The 20466-nt window shown below is 45.9% G+C and overlaps 1 long non-coding RNA gene across 3 annotated transcripts; it reads left to right on the top strand.

Annotated features, from left to right (window-relative positions):
* Window positions 1-1531: 1531 nt before the first annotated feature.
* On the top strand, window positions 1532-13580 carry LOC118172947. 3 transcript variants are annotated; one of them, XR_004753921.1, is made up of 3 exons: window positions 1532-1663; window positions 2875-3798; window positions 11909-13580. It is a non-coding gene; the product is annotated as an uncharacterized LOC118172947 (long non-coding RNA). The 3 variants fall into 3 exon arrangements; XR_004753919.1 differs by lacking the exon at window positions 11909-13580 and adding an exon at window positions 6064-6573; XR_004753920.1 differs by lacking the exon at window positions 11909-13580 and having other exon boundaries at window positions 2875-4721.
* Window positions 13581-20466: the final 6886 nt, after the last annotated feature.

Raw genomic sequence — 20466 nt, forward strand, 5'->3', positions numbered from 1 at the left:
ATATACATACGTCCATATACATGCATCCAACTTATCATACTGTTCCCATCAGCGTCAGACCTACAGTGGACCACAGACAAGCATCTTCTTTTGTTGTATCATTGTGATACAAATTTCCTAGAAATCAAAGAGAAAATCACATTTGGCCACTCAGGTGCAAGCTCACTGGAACCGTGGCCTCCATAGAAATATTCCTTGCACATTTTGAGGTTACTCCAACTTTATTTTATTTTTACTCTTTACTTTCATTCTAAAATATCCAGGCTTTCTAGGGGCTTGTGGGTTTTGTTTTTGTTTTTTCCTAAGTTCCAAAATCATTTTTCTTATCATCCTTTAATTTTGGATTTTAGTTAGTGCATCTAAGATAAGAAACTACCGTATTATTGCTTATTTTATTAGCAATGTTGTTATAGGGAATAGCAAACCAGAGGAAAGGCAAGGCCAGGCATGGAAATTAGAATTCCTGAAAATAAATAAATAAATAGATAAAAAATCCTACACAAGTCTGTAAGCCTCATGAATGCTTTCTATGGATAATTCCAGATTTTTAAAGCAAAAACAGCTGTTTACAGAATACTATTCTGCATAAATGTTACCCACAAGCATGACTGATGATCCTACACCAGTTCAGATTCAGAACGGTTTGGTGTACGTTCACATTTATTGGGAGACTTAAGTCTCTCATGACTTATATATTGCTTTATGGATTCACTAACACAACAGCATCCCGAAGTGGCTCGTCCCAAATTAAACTGCCACAGCCTAAGGCAACCACACAGGGCTTGGTGATTTGGGAGCCAGGGAATGATGCTGGGCTTCTTCAGCTAAGGGACTGGGTTTGGGCTATTTAATGTAGAAAACTGCCAAGCTAATCACGAGTTTGTAGCACAGCTGGCAGCTGTGTGGTGTCTGATGAGAATAGGTCTTCTCTTAGATATTGCTGGTGCTTAAGATATTCAGGAATGTCCACATCCCTGTGCATAATTAGGCAAATATATAAAGAAATTAGGCTGCCAGGAATTTGAGTTTTTCCAAGCCTTGTCCGCGCTGAAGTCATTGACAAAATTATCTGGCAGGAGGAGGAGAGATTGTCCAACAAAGCACAGGCAGAGAGATAATGCTGATTCTGAAACAACGGGCAGAAAACTCAGAGCAGAACTTCTCGCAGCCCTGGACTCCATCACCTCCACATGCAGCATCGGGCTCAATACCAAAACCAGCGCAGCTGATAAAAGATCCCAGTAAGATTCAGCCAAGTTTAAAGTGAGCCACAGAGCTCGAGTATATCTCCCTGCAAAAACAAGCCGTGGGGGACAGACACATGCCCAGGTCAATTCTTAGCGTGCTTATTTTTATTCAGGTCATCCCTTTGTTGGCAAGAAGTATGTATAAAGAGAGAGAAGGAGTGAGAGATTTTGTCTGGCCGTGCCGGGGGAGTTTTCTGTGCAGAGCGGTCATCCTGCCAGCAGAAGGAGCTCCAGCTGAAATCCTGGCACACCACTTCTTTTTTTTTTTTTTTCTGATAAAATCCATAATGCTTCTGCAAGAATGAGGGGAAAATACATAAATAAATAAAAATAAATTAGCCAAGTAAATTAGCCAAGTTCAGGAGGAAAGAAGGGCAGAACAAAGTCCCAGGCAGAGGCAGGACCAAGGGGAGCAGGTACGGTCAGAGGAGCACAGATACCCCAGCTGGCATGACCTAGCCTGCAGGAGCCACGACCTTCTGGCCCGTGCTTTCCCTTCCAAGCTAGAGGCTAGCCTTGCTGGTAGGATTTCAGCAGGCTGTGTGTTGCCAGGGCTCTGGCAGCCCAGCCGGGACCAGCAGCCAGCCCCGCCGTGTGCCCCTGCCCACCCTGCCAGGGCAGTGGCGTTCAGGGTTCTCCAGGGCATCTCTGCTGGCTTTAACCTTTAATATTAACCAATACGGGAAAGATAAATATATGCATTTTTTTTAAAAGCAAGCAGAAAGTGCGGGGGAAATGTTTCAGTTAGCATAAGCTCACAGTTACTCTTACAGACAAGTTCTCAGATTCAAGGAGGGAAAATAAAGCCACAGGAGTCCAAGCCAGAAAGCAAAATGCCTCCAGCAGGTCTTTACAATTAAATAGTAAAAAAAAAAAAAAAAAAAAAAAAAAAAAAGTATTTGCAATTTAAAATACTAACATTTATGCTTGAACAAAATAAAGTAATAGGATATGGGAAATGCAAAATATTGGCAAACAAGAAACAAGGCAGTGCTGCATTCCGTAAATAAAATACACTCCTTAGTTTAGAGCTGATAAAGAGATCTTCTACCACAGGCTGTTTTACAGGCTGCATTTTCCTGCAGAAATTTATCCACACGAAGTATTAACTTTCTTATCCTTTGTTTATATGTATTGATGATAGTGTAAAGGCACTAAAGAGCTTTGATAAGAGATTGTTACATCTGAGTCGCAGAGACATTGCAAAAACCTCCTGCTAGAAGTAAGACAAGAAAAGTCCATGAATTGCATGCTGTTTTCTTCGTTGCAAACCCATGCTAGCATGCTGATTCGTTATGCCAGCATTAACATCTTCATCAGCTACAAAATGTTCTGGGATATCTTTAAAGAGATTTTTCATTAGAGCTAGTCAGGGTGTTACCAAACTAAATTCAAAACGTTGGAGGGATATTCTTCATTATAGTGCCAGTTTGTAATACCAGAATCCTTTTCTTCTTTATCAAATTAATGCATAAGAAAAAAAAAAAAAAAAAAAGTTATGTGAAAAGAAGCAACGACTTTTTTATTTAAAAATATCTTAAAAATCTGTCTATATTTATATATATACTACATACATATGCACATAGGAGGAAGAGGGAAAATTTTTGATGGCTCTTTTTTTGTGTAGGAAATGGAAGCTATTGAAAGAAGCAAGTCTTGCTGCTATTACCCTCTCTGCAACACTTCTAAGGTTAAAGGAATAAAAATCCATCAATTTGTACAGCCTGACCTTGCAGTGTTGGTTTTTAGCTGAATTCAGATGTGTAGGATTAACCCAGCAAAGTTTACATGACATTGATTTAAAAGCTGCGTTACGGGACCTTCCAGCAAGTTACATTAATCGGAATCTTTAATCGGGCCTTGGGACGAAGAAAAAAAAGTTGCTTATCAGACGTGCAACATATGATAAACAGATGTCTCCGTGCATTAGATAAATATAAATGCAGCGTGCATCACTAACTACAGCAAGTCCATATATTGAGCAGCACCAAGGATGGGGCCATGAGAAATTCCTCATCCATGTTTTTGCTAGGATGAGGACAGGGCAGAGATGCCTGAGCGGGAGATGTGATTTCGCACCTTCCAGTGCACGCTCAGGAGCCACCCAACTGCACCAGTCTGAGCCATTGAAATGTCCATTTGTGTGGTTGCACACCTCAAAATGAGGCAATGGAGTTGTTCAGGCCATCTGCTTCACCACAGTGCTTGGGGCCAAACGAGGACCGAGAGTCACCATCCTTGCTCTGGGGTCTCATGCCCATGACCTCCGTCCTTTGCAGAGTCCCATCGGAGCTCCCGCGGCCCCAGCTGGAGCGCACCCAGCGCAGACCAGTATCTGCAGGGAAGTTAGCTGTCAAATCCTCGCAGATCTCCCATGCACAACACCATTTTTCAGCCCCTTATCGTGCCGTTCTGCCGGGGCAGCTCTCCGCAGGGACGGGAAAAGGGCAAACGGCCGCTAGGAAAGCCAGCGCCTGCCAAATTCCCCATCGTTTCCCCAGCGCGGCGGTGCCAGGGTTTCACGCGGAAAAGCAATCCGCAGTTTTTGGAGGTGAGTTTGAAGGCTCATTTCCTGAGTTATTAGGAATGAAATTCCCTAAGGAAGAATGGCAATATTAAATCAGCCTGGGACGAGAGTCGCGTGAATGGAAGGATGTAGCCCAAAGAGGTAAAATTTCAATCTGAATAACCAGATAAAAGCTTTTCGAGCAGGAGTTGTTACCAAATTAATAATAGCATGGCTGCCCCATCCACCTTATTATGCCGAAACCAAGTGGTTTTAGTTTTAGGGCTGATTTCTGCTGGAAATCCCCAAATCGATGTCCACAGACTTCTCTCAGATTCACCCCTCCAGGGTCGGTATCGCGAGGGATCCACTTGGGAGCCAACTTGCAGCTCTGTCTTTGGCCCATGTCTTCGGAGGATGTGCCCGGAGCAGCCTGTGATGTTGTTTGGTCTCTGGAGGCAGCCCAAAGGAGAGCAGAACAAAGCTTTGATGCAAATGAAAACCTACCAGTGAGCGCAGCTAAATAAAGAAAAATGATTATTTGTTATGGAAACGAGTGGAGGAAATCTTGAATTAGTCAGTGCATCTTGACCTCCCGCTGCCCTCCAGAAAAAAAAGTACATCTTCTAAAAGCACTTGGAGTTTCAGTCCCCAAAAAGGAGAAACAGTGTGGCATTTCCAGCCACCGGGTGCAAAACCCAAATATTTCACAGGGAAAACCATTCCTATTGTATGATATGTATTTTAAAAAAAAAAAAAAAAAAAGAGTAAAAAACATGACTTCTGCAAAGCTAGATAATTTTCAGTGGCTAACTCCAATCACCACACAGACAGGAAAAGCTTGAGTTGATATTGTGAATGAACCATGTGGTAATTGTTTCCGTACATCCTCATTAAGATGAAAAGCTACACAAATAAACAACAACAAAAGCTGCTATGTGCCAATCAGGGGGTTATTCAAAAAAAAAAAAAAAAAAAAAAAAAAGGAAAAATCTGGCTCTGAATGCTCCGAATGCTTCTTCCCATGCTTCCCACAAGGAGTGTCTAATTGAACAGGGCTAGACGAGGTGGCTTTGTGTGTTTCGCCTTGATTTGTTGGAGATGTTGAGGCAGCGACAGTCTGGCATGAGTCTCGGCTGGGTCTGAGTAAGCGGAAGGTGAGGAAGGACATGGAGAGAACCAGAAGTTACAGGGAAAGACGGCAATTAACGCCGGAGAAACTGCCCTTGAGGGACTCGGCAGAGCCATAATACAGAGAAACCTTCTCCGGAGAGGTGGGTAATGAAGCTGCCACCCACCACGTTTTCCCAGCAGGATGAAGGGGCTCATCGGAACGGTCCTGGTGAATTTTTGCAAAGGACAGAGCAAGGGTGAGCTCTATCTGAGAGCAGAACGAGCACCAGGTTCCCTTAGGGTGTCTTGGAGCAGCATCATGAGAGCCCTGGGGCACAATCCCTGAGACAACAGTGCTCCCGTCATGGGGACAGCTCGGATTCAGAGCTGGAGATGGTCCCCAGCTGACATCCACGCTGCTCTGCTGGCTGAGGGCTGCACCAAAGAGCTGTGTGCTCCCCGTAATTGTCCTCCTTATCAGTGTTGGTGAGTGCGCAGTAGTCTAAATCACACAGTCATGACACTGCACATGGCTGAGCAGGAAGAGCCCACTTGGCCTGGGTTAGATTAGTCTAATCCCACCTCCCTTGTTCTGTCATAATACCCCTCCGTCCCTTCACTCCCCATAAAAATATCCAGCTGTTGATTAAAATTAGTGAACTGTTGGCTTCGAGAAGAGGGTTGGCAGCTTATTCCGTGTATTTACTAGATATCTCTGGATGAATTCCCCATTTACTCAACGGCCCGATCCTGTGAACTGCCTGGATCAAGCCTTCTCTCTCTGCAGGCAGGGATAAATGGGGCAGCTGGGGGGGCAGCGGCTTCCCTCTGCTCAGCCCCCTCAGCCCCTGCAACCTGCTCTCAGCATCCACATCTGACCAGGGGCAGCCTGTGCTGTATTTCTTGATGAACGGTCCCAAGCAGGCTGCAGGACCATGATTTTGAGCAAGCTGCTGTGAAATGCTAAGCATTTCCAAGTGAGAGCACAGATTTATATTACAGAGCCTTCCCTGCAACTGCGACAGCCTGTAAAAAGGAATAAAAAAGAGGGGGGGAACTGCCCATGCAAAAAGAAAAAAAAAAAAAAAAAAAAAAAAAAAAAGGAGGCAAAGCCTCAGGTGAATGGGTGCAGTTGGAGGAATGTTTTGGAGATGAGCATTCTTTTCTTTTTTTTTTTTATGGGTTTTCCTTCCGCAGATTCTTTCTGGAGGGCTCAGAGAAATGCTGGGAATCCTCAGCTGTGCTCCCTGCTGCGTAGCTTCAACGCCGCTGGATCCATTTTCCACCAGCAAAGGATCTGCCTCTGTACATGTAAGAGTCCTGGGATGGTCAGAGGGAGTTCCTGACTCCCTAACAGGGTGGTGGGACTCAGGACCCCGTGCTTTCTACCTGCCCATCACCACCAGCACCAACTGCAGCAGGACTGAGCCCCAAAGGAGGAGCTGTCGTACAGTTACCAGCCATTTCTGCCTCAAATTGAGCCTGCAGTGGGCTCTGCCTGCTGGGGGTGTCCCTGCCCATGGAACCAGATGCGCTTTGAGGTCCTTTCTGACCCAAACCGTTCCTGGATTCAATGATTCTATGTTTGATTTCACCTCTGTTACCCCCTCCAGTCTTGAGTGTGAGAGTCTGAGTCTAGCAAAGGCAAAGCAAACAGACAGAGCCCCCCAGGTATATGAAAATGCATCTCAGAGCCCCCCAGTTACACAAAAACAGCTCAGCTCAGCTCACGCCCACTGCACTGCTCACAGTGGTTAGGACCATCTGCCTCTCACACTTCACCCAACCCAACGTAGACTAATCTTTCCAGGAAAGTGCTGTTGGATTTTACTAAAACTTCAGCATTTATAGCTCTTCCCAGGGAAGAGGACATGCCCGCTCTGTTTGTCAGCAGCAGTGTTCGAAGCACTGCTTTGCCCACCAGGGATCCTCACCTCCGGAGCCAGAGCTCCAGCAAGAGCACAAGGAGGACCAAGAAGAATCTCACCGAGCAGTCTGGTGGCAGCTTTTCTGATATTCAGCGTGAAATCTTTATTCCAGCTGCAGGAAGGGAGCACAAATTCTGACATGGTCTATGCATGAATAAAATTGATCTTCAAGAGAAGGTTTTGGTGATTTCTTTGCATATCTCAGTCACTGTAACACATGAAAAGCATAGCCCAGAGAGAATTTGTATAAATGCATCAACCTACAAGAGTACTGTGGGGAAAATAATTTGCAATATAACTTCTTGGAGACACTTTTGGGTGACTTTCACAGCTTTTCACTTCCTTCCTTCACTTTAGGTGCCTGAAAGACACGGAAGAGCTGGGAAAGATGGGTCAGGGATGGAGCTGGATTCAGCCCACCTGGAGGTACTTGTGTGGCTGGGTGCACTCCTTAATTTCTCCGAGCCTGAGTTTCCCCAAGAATAGCTCTGACCTCAAGGGATAGTACCAGGAGAAATCCATGACAGGGTAGTGATTGCTTAGACTGGGTGTGAGGTGTAGGACACCAGACTGAACTCGTTTGCCAGCAGAAGGCAGGCATCATGGTTTGATCTTGAAAGACGGCGTGTGTGAGCAAGATGGGAATGGGTTTTAAAAGGAAGGGAGGTTGCTTATATTACATATCACAGAGAAGAAGATGAGACATGATCAAACCCTCTTCCGAGTGAATGTGAGGATGTGACATTTCCTGAGCTACAACAGTGGAGACACGAGCTAAGGAGAGCCAAGAGAAGAGATGTGGTGGTGCAGATGGACAGAAGAGGCCATGCTGGAGAAGTCACACACGGAGAACCACAGGCTGTCAGACATCCCTCAGTGAAGAAGCCTATGAGGTTTTGAGGGCAAGACAAAGATGATGAGATCAGGAGACCTGAAACTCTCTCACAGTACCTGGAAAAGCCAAGATGGGGATGGAAATGTCAAGACCACGATGGCCTGGGGCTCCCCACACCATCCACTTCCAGCCTCATCCCCCCTCACCAGGGGCCAGCAGCATCCCAGTACTCAGCATTTTGTCAGGATTCCAGTATTCTGCTCATTGGCCCCTTATTGTCTTAGGTTTCAAGCAATCTGGTTTTGGTATGTCATTAACTTATCAGCTAAGCCTCTATTTATCTGTATTCACCAAGATCTGAAGTTGTGATGTTTATTCCCACCACTCTGTGGGCGGAGAGAGATCCGCTGTGAAGATTTTCCAGTAATTTCCTTTTTGTTCCTTTCTAAAGAAGAATTTTGTGCAGCTGCACAACTGTCATCTGGTCTCTGGGTAGGAGAGGAGGGACAGCCGATAGCACGAGTCCCAGCGTGATTCACATCCAGGCATTAAAACAATCTGATGGGCACTGAAATAGTCATCGTTTCCAAAGGTCTCAGGGAATTCAGTGCTGACGTACTTTAGCCTCAAGTATGCGGCATGCATAGAAAACTGAGCACGCTTCTACCTCACAGCCTTTCAAGCCTGCTGGGAGCCCTGGAAAAGGGATATTGTATGAAATAATTGCTGCAATGGCATGCAGTATTTAAAGATAAAAGAAAAAACCTTCTAAAAACAGAAGGGCACAATGAAAGTGTGGCCTCCAGGATTAGAGTGGGCATCCCCAAAGGTGGAGGCAGTGATTTCCCAAGGAAGGATTGTCAAACAATTTTCCTAATCATTATGGACACCAGTAATAAAGGGGAGAAGGGAATGAGAAATGATGCCTTGGGGAAGCACTGATCCACACAAGGTGGATGGGAACTCAGTCTGTAGCCGATGGGAGAGGTGTTTCTCCTTTCTGTTTCCCACCCAACCCAGCGTGCACACGCCTCACAACCTTCCTGGATTTGGTGAAATCAGCTGTGAAATTTCAGCTTGCCTCCAGCAAGTGCAGCATGACCCGAAACATTCCCAGCAAAGAGCTGGGCAAGGGGAGCGCAGCCAGGATTTGCAGATTAAATGCATGTCGCTGCCCCCAGATCCTCTGGCCAGTTCAGCTCCAACCCTTGAAATAAAAGCCAAATGTGAAAATAAATAAATAGATGAATAAATAAATAAAAAGCAAAGTCTTTTTAAAACATAGACCTGAATCTCTTTGTTCATCTCCTATCTTACAGAACCCTACCTGCAAACTCATCCCACCGCAGAAACGTTGATTTTGGATGGCATTCGTAGACAAAGGATGAGAGCTTTCGGTGTGCTTCAGAAGTCAGGGCAGATCCGAAATGCCGAGGAGATCTGTGTGAGCACGGATGTGCGGTGGAGCTGCGAAATTTCCATGTAATGGACACATGGGTGTGCAACATCCGACACTTCTGGAGCTTGCTCTTTGCGTTGCATTCAAAATGCTGAAGATAGCAACCACGTTACCATAAACCGCTGTGTTTGCTGCAAAATTTTCCTTTGGTGATCACTACTGGGGAGAACATAGGCTATTTTGAGACTTTTTGGCCAAGATAATGTGGATATTGAGCCTGGATTCAACAGCCATGTGCAAGGGCAAGTCTAGAGTTGATTTAGACAGAGTGGAACAAACTAAACAGCTTGCACTTTATTACCCTGATATGTTTAACTTTTTTCCACCCTTTTTTAAAGATGGGAACTGTAAGATTTGCCCTTTGCAGCTGTATGAACTGTATGTTAAGAGTAACAGAGCAGTCTCAAATCCCTTTGTGTTCTGGGGACATTTTTCCAAGGCATTTTGTCTTCGTAACAATACCCAGAGCTCCCTAAATTTTGGGAAGGTCATTTGTTTCCTAGCAGATAGATTCCCTTATCCAGAGCTTACTAGAGCCCAAACAACAATTTATAAACTCTAAGCTCCTTTCTCCTTCAAGATGAAGTGCTTTAGTGTTGAAGCCAAACTAAATCTTTAAATGGTATAAGAGGCATTTGGATTTTTTTTTCTACCCAGCTGACAGTAGGTTTACAGTTTATAATCTGGCCTTTGTAAAGGCATTTGTCAGCCTGTATATTTCATTTTAAAACGCGACCACCCATGAGGACGGACAGACAGGAAGCGTTTGTTCACTTGCACCAACAGCCCATTTGAAGGTTGGCTGCAAAATAACAGAATTTAGTCACAAAAGGCAAACTTTTTTTTTTTTTTTTTTTTTGGCATTATCTTGCTAACATCTCATTTTAAAAAGCGGCCTTTGTTTATAGGGAGCTAGTCCTCCGCTCTAAATTTGGAAATTCTACGTATTCTCCTAATCCTCGCGTCCTAGCAGGGATGCTGGCTATGCATCTTTGGCCTCACAAAAGACAGATCTGCTTTTATCTCCTCTCACAGGGTCCCCAGTTTAACTGCCCCACCAAAGGAAGAAGAGTCTTAGCACTCAAGGGGCAGAGGGGAAACGTTCCACATAAGTTAACAATTTAGCAGAACGAGCCCAATCCTAAAGCGCTGCATCATCTTGCCTGTCATATTTTTTCGGCCAGGTTTCCATGTTTAGTTGTGCCAAATGGTGGTCACTGCTGCAACTCAAAGGAAGCCTGTCCCAAGGGAAAGAGGACGCCAGGAATGAGGACTGCACGTTAAAAATGGCTGGCCTCCACCTCCTAAGTCGATGCGTGCGTGTGTGTGTCTCCATGCCTGGAGCTGGGAGGGCAGAAAGCAAGGCCAGATGATAGGGGCTCTTCCAGACAGTAACAGATATAATATTGCATTCTTTCTCCCAGTATCACGAGTAACACTCACTTTTTATCTCTATTGCTCAAAGGTTTAAAGGGAGGAAATAGCACAGTTCCAGCACGTGATAAAGCTTTCGGCTTTTTCTTTCCTTTTATTTTTTTTTTCCCAGTTGCAAAATATGAAAATAAATAATGATTACCTAAAGCACACATGTCCTAGGATTTCACACTGCTCCCTGGCTGCTTGGGCAGACCCTTTAGGACACCAGAAGCAATTATTTTGTGAGCATTATTGGCCTTCTGGGCCCACAGATACTTGCAGTCCTCTTTTCTTCCTACTCAGTCCTTCCTGTAGTGTCCCATCATTGGTTTGTCACCCCCGAGAGTCTTCAAACCCCTTTTGAAATCCCAAAGAACCATCCACGTGCCATCAACATAGCGCAAGGAATCACCTAGGGCTTAATAAAGAAGCAATAAAACACAAGATCCAAGCATTGGGTTATAAATGATATAAATGATAGAAAGATTTATGCACCTTGAGAAGGAGTCTCAAGCAAGGACTGAGAACATAACCAAACCAGTGAATGTTCTGGGCCTATCGCCACTTTCTGGGGCTCTTTGGGTCAGTGAAGGAAAGGACCTCCTCTCCCGGACCCAACTCCCAGGGCTTTCCTACTGATGGAGCTCCACCAGCCATGTACTGTGGATTTCATGAGAAAAGTGCAAGCGTTGGTGATCCTGCCAGCACATCCCAGTGCAAGGAGGATTCTGAGGGAACATGAAGGGAGAGACTCAAAGAGAAAACTGGGAAAAATAACGGGAAATTGTTAAAAGGGAAAGAGAGGACAATGCGCTCACTGTGGGAGGGGAAAAAATGCATCAGCCAGGATATTTTAAGTCCTCACTTTGTGTTACAGCAGCAAATGTCACCCCTGTTTTGCCACACGACCGCGGGTCTGTGGCACTGTGCTGCTAGCAACCCCCTGTGCGTGCCAAGGGTAAACCTGCTCTGTGTCCATCTGTCCTCCCAAGGAAAGCCTGGCTTTATTCTGCACGGATCTGGCAGTCCACATCATTTTTGATCTATCCAGGCCTCGGTTTCTTGGCTGACAGCAGCGGTATTCAGAGGGCAGGACTGCAAAGCATGCCTGCAGTGCTCATGCTGTTTCTCCCAGGCCATACCTGATCCCAGTTCTCCCTCCAAACTTGGCTATTTCAGGGCTGGGCTGCAAGCATCTGCGGTCACCAGGTTGACGGTGCATAAGTCTTTCCAGGCATCCTAGCGAGCAAACACACTTTCCAAAACAGGCATCAGGTTTCTCTTGGTGGCTAATAGCTTAAGCTATGCTTTTAGTGGCGGGGCTGTGCAATGTAACATCGGCAGGAGGACGATTGCCACGTTCCGTTCTAATTTGTACATGTTGTGCTTATTTGCATGCTGCAGCGAGGGCAAAATTCAGCCCTGGGAGGAAGCTATGTGCCGGGTCGAGCAAGCAGGAGAGCCGCCTGCATTTCCCAAGGGGGTGTCAGGAGCTACAGAGAATTTACCCGGGCTTTTGCAAGGGACATGGGATTCAGCCATGCTGCTGGAGATCCTTGCTCACCCTGCAGTGCCCAGCCCAAGCACTGAAGCAGGAGGAAACATTTCTCCTAAGCGTTACTCCTGTATCTGTAAGTCAGATAAACTGTTGGTAAAGCACTGAGTCTAACACCAAATCCAGGAAGAAGACCCAATTTGAGAATTATTTTGCAGAGGGGTTGCACCCACACCTGCAAATATAATCCCACAAAAAAACAGAGAGGATATCATTTATCTATAACATTCTCTTCTTGTTTCCAGGCTCTTTGCATCCTCCCTTTTGATTTTGTTTCAAACACACTTGACTACTCTGTTATAAAGCCATGAATTTCCTTTGCACCAGGACACTGATGAATTTTGAGCTTAATTAAATGAAGGGGTTGAAGATAATTTTAAGTCCATTGCAGTAACTGAAGAGCTGAGCTGTTCCCTGCCCTCCCAAGGATCACTAAAGAAGTCCACAACTAAAATACAGCTTGCAGCCTCATCCCTCGGCTGCAAAATACCCTTTCCCATGCGATGTTTCCCTTCCCCTGGGGAACTGCTGCTCTGCCCTGGTGCCCAGCAAGCTTTGGGCCTGTCCCCCCTGCTTTGCCCTCTGAATCCTTGGATTCACTTTTACGTGTACTATCTTATTTTCCCATGTGTCTCTTTTAGCATCTTTTCTGCATTTCTTCCAAATACACAGATTTCCATAATCAGTAGCCTACAAAAGCGCTGGCAATAGCTGAACAACTTTCTTTTCTGAAGACTCAAAGAAAGAAAATGCCTTTAGCTTTCTGCGTCTTCACTGAGTTTTAAGGTAAAACATTAATGTTAGCTTTTTCACAGCAGGATGACCCCACCACGTTTGCCCACATGCAGGAAGCAGCAGCGATTGTATTTTTCAGTGCCTGAGGCTGATACAGACAGCTATGTTAGAGGCCGGACAATTAATCGGGAGCATTTACACAGGGTCACTCTGGTTTTGCCCATTCACTGTGTTTTGTGGGGATGTGAGTTTCCCTCTTCCTTGCTGGAAACCAGAGCAGCTCTGCTAAGCTGCCTGGACCGTGCTGTGATTACTGGGACTGCGTTTAGGTTTTCTAGGAAAGCTGGAACAGCCCCACTGACCCACATCTTCTGCGCAGACGATAAAAATGGTTTTATAACAACATCTAAATCGCTCTACAGTGTTTTAGTAAACAGTAAATTTATTTTGGGATTTCATCCCAGGCATAAGACTGCTTCATTTTCCTCAATAAAGACTATTACGTTATTAGTTTTAGCCTTACGAATCCAATTCCCAACACTCAACCTTTATTTATTATTTGTACGGGGCATATATCATCCTGCCGTGTAACTGTAAATATTCTGCTTGCACAGAGCACAGCACATCCTCTTTGTTTAAAACCCGAGCCATGATGTTTTGCATAAATTTGCTTCCTCTCCGAGTAGAAAGGGCCCAAAATATAAACCCCCCACGTATCCCAGCATTGGGAACACGAGCTGGAGCCCAGCCAGAGCCCCAGCCCACCCAGGGCATCCCCTCCTGGCAGGTCAGGAGGCTGCAAAGTATTTTGTTACGGGGCTGCCATGTAGGGTTTCATAGCACAGGTACCAAGGAAGGAGTACAGCACTTGCAGGCGTAGAAAATAGCTGATTCCAACCCTCTGAAGGTGCAGCCTGCTAAAACAAACACAATGGAGCAGCTTTCAGGGGTACCTGCAGCTTTTCAAAGTGATAAAAAAAAAAGGGGGGGGGCCCCACTCCTCAGGCAGTTTCTCTACAGGCCCAGCTTGGCAGCCTGAGAATCACCTGCATCCTCCTGGCCACATCTGCAAACCTTTTTTGCAGCCTGATGCGTGCCAGCCCCCGCGCCAGTGTTTGGCTTTTGAAGATTGATTTGTTTTTATTTGCTTCATTTCCAATAGAACGAAACACGGGGTTCTGCTGGCAGGCACGGAGGGGCCTTATTTATTTTTCGTTAGCTCAAAATGAGTCCGGCGATGAGACATCTTTTCAAAGGGAGAAGTTGGAAAGCGGTTACTTTCTTCTGAAAGTCAAAACGGAGCACTTTGTGGTTTGTTTGGCTTCTTGATGGTTTCTGTCCCTCGCTGCAGCCCCTGTCACTGCTCGGTGTGAGTTCTCTAATAATTTCAATCCAGCCAGAGGTGCAATCAAAGTATTAATTATATAACAGAGAAAGGTCTCACCGATACTGGCATTTGCTGCGGTGATGATAAGAAGGTATTTCCACATGTCTGGCATTTAAGTGGATTTACAATGGGGCTGGACAGCATGGACACACACCCCACCCCAGCTCCCAAAGGCACCGAGAAAGGACCCCGCTTCCCAGCCGAACGTTTCCTCTCCCGTCTTGGCCCTGCTCGAGCTGCTTTGAGCCGTCATTTCCTCCCTCTGCGAGGGGTTTTGGGACTCCTGCGACAGCCCATCCGGCAAGGGGTTAACACGACCCGACAGGAAAGGCTTCGCAAGGAGCAGATCCGTGGCACGAGTGAGTCACCGGCGCTCGGAGGTCGCGGTGGCCTGGCGGGCACCCAGCACTGCTTGGAGGAAAAGCACCGGGGCCAAGGCAGCCCTGCAAGGTAGCACCAAAGCCACCCAAGCCACCAGCGGCCACATCATTTGTCTGGGGCAGATGGGGTCGGTTTTGCCACCCTCACTTTCCTCCTGACCCCCGAGCGCCGCTCGGTCTGCGCGGCTGGGGAGGAGAAGGGGCGAGAGGGATGCTTCCCCAGTGATATCACCGGCGCTGAGTAAATTCTCTGACCAAAAGTTAAGGCCAGCAGAACAATTTGTGCTGCGTCCTTTAAATGCCAGATCCCCATTTGCTAGCAGCGCCACAGGAACAATCAGGGCACTTAATAGCCAGCTGCTAAGTCATCAGGTATAAATATTTACAGAGCCCCATTGCAACATGGACATTCCTCCAGATGCGAGAGGATCCCGGCTATTTTGTGACATTTTCACCTTATACAAAAGCATCCAGTTTTAGACACCCGCTGCCTCATCAGCCATAAAACTACAGAAATAGCATTTTATGGAAAACACGCGTGCAATCTCCCCCCCGTTCCCAGCCATTCCCTCCCTTCTCCGCTTACCGTAATTGTCAAATATCTCTACATTTGTGTGTCCAAATAAGATATTACAAAGCAAACCCAGAGCTGGCCATCCGATACCTACAGCGGCAGCGTCCTGCGGAGGGGAAGTAATTGCTGAGAGCGATACAAAGGGATTAAATGAAGAGTAATGGGGTGGAATTAAGCAAAGGGAAAATCCCTCTCTAATGGCAAAGTCTATCCAGGCTTGTCACAGCCCCCCAGGAGAAGGGATTGAAGCCTTATTACCGAAGTTATCCAACACGCTACAAATCACAGCATTGGCGGAAGGGGCAGAGGACATAGTGAGTAATTCCTGTGGTTACTGATAGGCGCAAGGACACGCGGTCCGAATTCAGTGCAGACTTTCAGCGAGTGAAAAAAATAGATTATGCGCACGTGTTTCCTTTCCACACGGCTATTATTAAAAACATGCCTTTCTGTCCACCTTCATAGCCTTTTTCATTCTTCTGCAGAGACCGCTCGGGAAGAGGGAGTCCAAACAGGAGGAAGAAAGTGGCGGCATTTTTCTTAACCATAAACCCCCCCATTTGGAGCCTTTTTGGCTCATTCTTTGGCCCTTTTGGAGACTTTGGAGCCAATGCCAACCTGCTGGGTGGCAAAAGCAAAACAGGTAAAGGAGACCTCCCCCTTCTCACATGACTTCTATGCTGTTTTTCCACCAAGACATCTCCTCCCAGCCCAACGAAGCCATGGGTTTAACAACAGGCATCTGAAGGCTGCTGCAGCCTCAGCAGGGCCCTGCCTCATAAACAGCCCCTCCACGCTGAGCTTAGCGAGCGCTCACTGAATCAGGGAGGAGTTTTTCTTGATGGGGAAACATGGTCTGGGAACATGGTGATGCTTCAGCCTCCTGAGACAGAGCATGGCCACCAAGGTTTGTGCAGCTTTCCAAGTTTTTTTTCTCCCCAGGTGCCTATTTTCACCCAGGTTTTATGGACTTGGTTCCCTCTGGTTATCTCTGCTCTCCCTCTCCATGCACTGCTTGCATTCCTCCCGCCTCAGCAGGCAATACTAAGGTTTGGGTTGGCAAGCCTGTCTGGCCATTGCTGTTGGAACGCTGAGGTTTTGTCCTTTTTACGTGTTCAGAAACTTCCCTCCTTCAACTGTGGCGTGAAACGATTACAGTGCAGCTCAGGCCGGAGCCAAGATCCAGGAAACATGGCAAGTTTTCAATAAAAATCGCATAGGTCTGTTTACTAAAAATAATAAAAGGTGCAGATTTCGTGCTGGAAAGGGAACAGAAGTTAGTTTGCAATATGCCTGACTGCCTCCTTTTACTGATTCCAGACGCCAGGCCAGGCAGGCTCTGGCTATTTTCACTATCGTGTTATCACTCCGCAATATGTCAGCAAATTCTTGTACAAACATGATTTTTTTAAAAGCCACGTTTTATCACTTCTTTTACATAATCATGAATGATAGTGAATCTAATCTGAATTGGGCTTGAAGGAGGCACAAGAACAATGAAGTGCCGTTAGCATGGGGGAGCACATCACAAGGTTTTTCAAGCCATGCATCATTTTATAACCAATTCCATTCAACATCAAAACTAGTGATAGGTTTGAGAGCAAAACACACACCTCTTTAGGCACCTGAAACTGGCAATAAATCACCTCTGCGATATGCAGAGAGGTCGGCACGCAGTGTAACAACCAGCAACCCACTGGAGCCTGCTGCTCTGGCACATCTGGGTGGACAGAACTGCGGGTAAATGTAGAGCACGGCCAGTTATGGATGGAGTGAATGTGGGAAAGGCAAGGCACATCCATAAAACTCTTCCTGCAGCTCCCTGGGGGTTGTGACGAGCAAAAGAGAGCTGATCTGCTCATCCCCAGCAAAGCCACTGCTTGCAACAGCCCAGCACAATGCTACAAGTGTAATTTCCTTTCATTTTTTTTTCTTTTTCCTTTTATTTATTTAATTTATTTATTAGAATTCCTTTCATGTATGTGCCTTTTTTCTGCTTTATTTAAAGACGGGCATTTTGAGTCTGGGGGAATTCCCTCCAGTTTCCCCTTTACTTTTCTATGGGTTATCTTTTCCTAGGTCAAACAGGGCAGAAATACAGAAACCAAAGATTTTATTTACTTCAGAGGGAGCTGGCATTCGATAGATGGCAAAAGGCAAGCCTGTTGCATGGATCAGCCCAAAAGTTTACATTTTCTCTTGAAAACTAAATGTTAAAGAAAATCAAAGCTCTTCCAGGTTTTATTCAAGGAACACAGTGTGACATCCCTGCTCTGTTGAACCCACTGGTGAATTCAGCAATGATCTGGATGGAATTGAACCTTGCATTTCATCACGGTTCCTATTTTTGAGCCCAGACTTTGCTGGATGAGAAACGTGACCTTTTCTCCTCAGAATACCATCCACCTATAAGGACAGCTTCCACAGTTAAGATAGGACACTTTTCCAGGTCTGAAGCCTAAACAAGTCCTTGGCAATGTGATTACTGTTGCATCCGCTACATTGACGTCGATGTGAACAAACCCAATGAAAACTCCAGGTCAGCGCAGTCAGTAGCTTCCTTTGCCAGCGATGCAAGTTTTCTGACTTCACCTTTCAAAAATGTGCCCGAAATGCCCGAGCAAGGAAAACCCCGTCCGTCCCTGCCCTCTTGCCAAATGGAGCCGTTCGCCGGGGAGATTCTTCAGACCAGCCCCTGCATACCAGAGGTAATAACCTCCAATACCTTAAGTCAAAAAGCCAAGTAAAACTCACTAGGTAATGCATTTGGGATTAACTTTAAATAGGCCCCAGTCGCTAATAATGCATCAGCTCGCGACGGGGAGATTTGGCCATCCATTTGAGGGATGGAAGGCTTCCACGCCCAGACCCCAATTTCCCCATCCTGCGGGGCTGCATCGCCGCTGCCCCCGCTCCCAGCCCCGCGTGGCAGGGGGGGCAGAAAGGGGAGCCGAAAGAAGCTGGCCTCGGTCCATCTTGAGCTCGCTCGATGTGTCTGGGACGTAGACAGATGCTGTTTAGACAGGCTGATTCGGTGGGTGGCCGGGCGAGGAGACCGTGGCTGTACAGTTTATAGAAGGCTCCCGGCATAAATGAACTGTTGAAGACCATTGGAAGCCTCAGTGAAATCACAACATGCAGAAACACGGGGGAGGGAGGAAAAAAAAAAAAAAAAAAAAAAAAAGGTCTCTTTCTGAAAAGGGAGAGAGAGAAAGGGATGTTTTGATGGAGTTTGTGAAAATTACAATGAGGGGGGTTCACTAAAGCCCGCATTCATTAGCCCTCTGAATCCCCCAAATAAAGTAAACACTTCTATGCAGCTCAAAAAAAATTAAAAAAAAAAAAAATAGCAGATTTAAATAGTTTCCCTGCATCAAGGATAAGGAACAGACACGGCTTTTCCCTGCTCCTGTCTGGTCTTGCTAGGTGGAAAGCTAATATTTGAATTCATGCTTCAGTGGGTGACATTTGTATGTTAAAAAAAAAAAAAAAAAAAAAAAAAAGTCGTTTGCTGGCTCGCCAGACAAAAAAAGGGACTGATCTGGAGCTTCCTGGGTTTATTTAGAGACAAGCCCAAGCTGACCTTTCACACACGCACTATTTGCCTAAAAATTGAGCTGTCAGATCCTTGAGTCCTCTGTTCGCAGCCCCCCTCGCAGATTTAATCTGCCGAATTGTGCCAGAACCCTTACATTTTGAAGCAGAATGGGGCTGGGATCGAAAAGAAAGTCACGGGGACCGACCTCCCGCCTGAGTTCCCCACTTAGCTAATAGCGATCTGCACGAGCTGCTGGTTAAACCACACAGACCACAAACCAAGTCATCATTTCGCTCATACATGTCACTTCTGTCTTTTAGGATGAGAGCCGAGGGCAGGAAACAGTGCCCGGGCGGGCAGCAGGACAGCACCTCTGCCCTTCCCTTCCCCTGCTCTGAAAGGAAAGACAACCCAAAGCCTTGACATTTGGGAAAGATCAGATAATTTCTGAGATGCAAATATTCACAGGAATATTTTCCCCTCCCTGCCACAGGCTGGACATCAGGCTGCTGGGAACCAGCGGGAAAGGAGCCTCCTGGGTTTATTCCCCAGTGCTGGGGCTCCGCAGAGCATCTCCTCTCCTGGAGCAGGAGCAGGATGCTCAGCCCCTGCCTGTACAGAGCTGTAAAAGAGCTGTCGTTTCTCCTGCGTCCACCCCTTGTGGATGCCAACAGCTTGAATTCTCTGAAAAAAATTCTGCTGGGGAGGCTTTCAGTAGAATGAAGTTGTTTCCTTCACTTCCAAGGCAATCTCCTGCCGCCTCTGGCAGCCCTCAAGCTCCTGCTCCTGCTACATGCCCTTGGCTTGCTGCGAGTGCCGGGGTGCTTTCTGTCTCTGTAGTGGGAGAAAAATACAGAAGATTAAAGTTAGGTGTGTAATATATAAAGCAAAACACAAAAATCACCCATTTGGGGGAGGTCTTTCCATCAGCCTGATAGCTTAAATGTTTGGAGTTGGAGGCTCCCAGCATGGAGAGCAAAATCTGGAGGAGGTACAAGGAGGAGGACATCCCCTGCTCTTGGGGTCTGGATCCTGATCTAGCTCTGGCAGCAGCCCAAATGCTCATTTCACCAAAATGGGCTGAAACGGTGGAGGTTTGGTAACAGCAGCAAGCCCGAGTGCAGCCGGGCTGTGCTGGTGGGCACCCCTTGCAGGGCTGGATGGATCCACTCCCAGGCATGATCCCTTGGTGATGGCTCCTAGGCAAAAAGATGGTAAAAAGATTATTTTTTTTTTTTTTTTTAAAAAAAAAAAGCCCTCAAATCTCTATGGGATGAAAATCCATTGTCCGTCCTGGCAGCCAAATGTTTTCAGGCCAGAAGAGAGGAGCTAATATTGATTTGAAAATAATAATTTAATAATTTACTGTTCTCGAACCAACCCATGACAAATTTATCTGCAGAAGTTGGAGGATTTCTCTCCCGTTATTAAAATTTCAAGTTTTACAATGAAAAATACAGGCACAAAAAAATAAACCCTGCTACTTTATGCTTAAGCCCACATGCTTCTTGGAAGAATTTGTTTGCTTCCCAAGGTTACAAAATAAAACTGTCCAGCTATTAAAACTGTGCAGCTTCATACTAATTAGTGACTGATAAAGCAATGGAAACCATATTTCTCCCAACTTTAGCCAATGAAAATGAGATTAGGATATTTAGTAAAAAAAAAAAAAAAAAAAAAAAAAAAAAAAAAAATTCTTTTCATAGTTAAAAAAAAGAAATCAGAGCATATTTCATCTGGTAAAGGTCATATTACATTAATTACATGTGCCACTGTGTATCAGAAAGTGGAAT

The sequence above is a fragment of the Oxyura jamaicensis genome, chromosome 11 (assembly GCF_011077185.1).
Source record: "Oxyura jamaicensis isolate SHBP4307 breed ruddy duck chromosome 11, BPBGC_Ojam_1.0, whole genome shotgun sequence".
NCBI lineage: Eukaryota > Metazoa > Chordata > Aves > Anseriformes > Anatidae > Oxyura > Oxyura jamaicensis.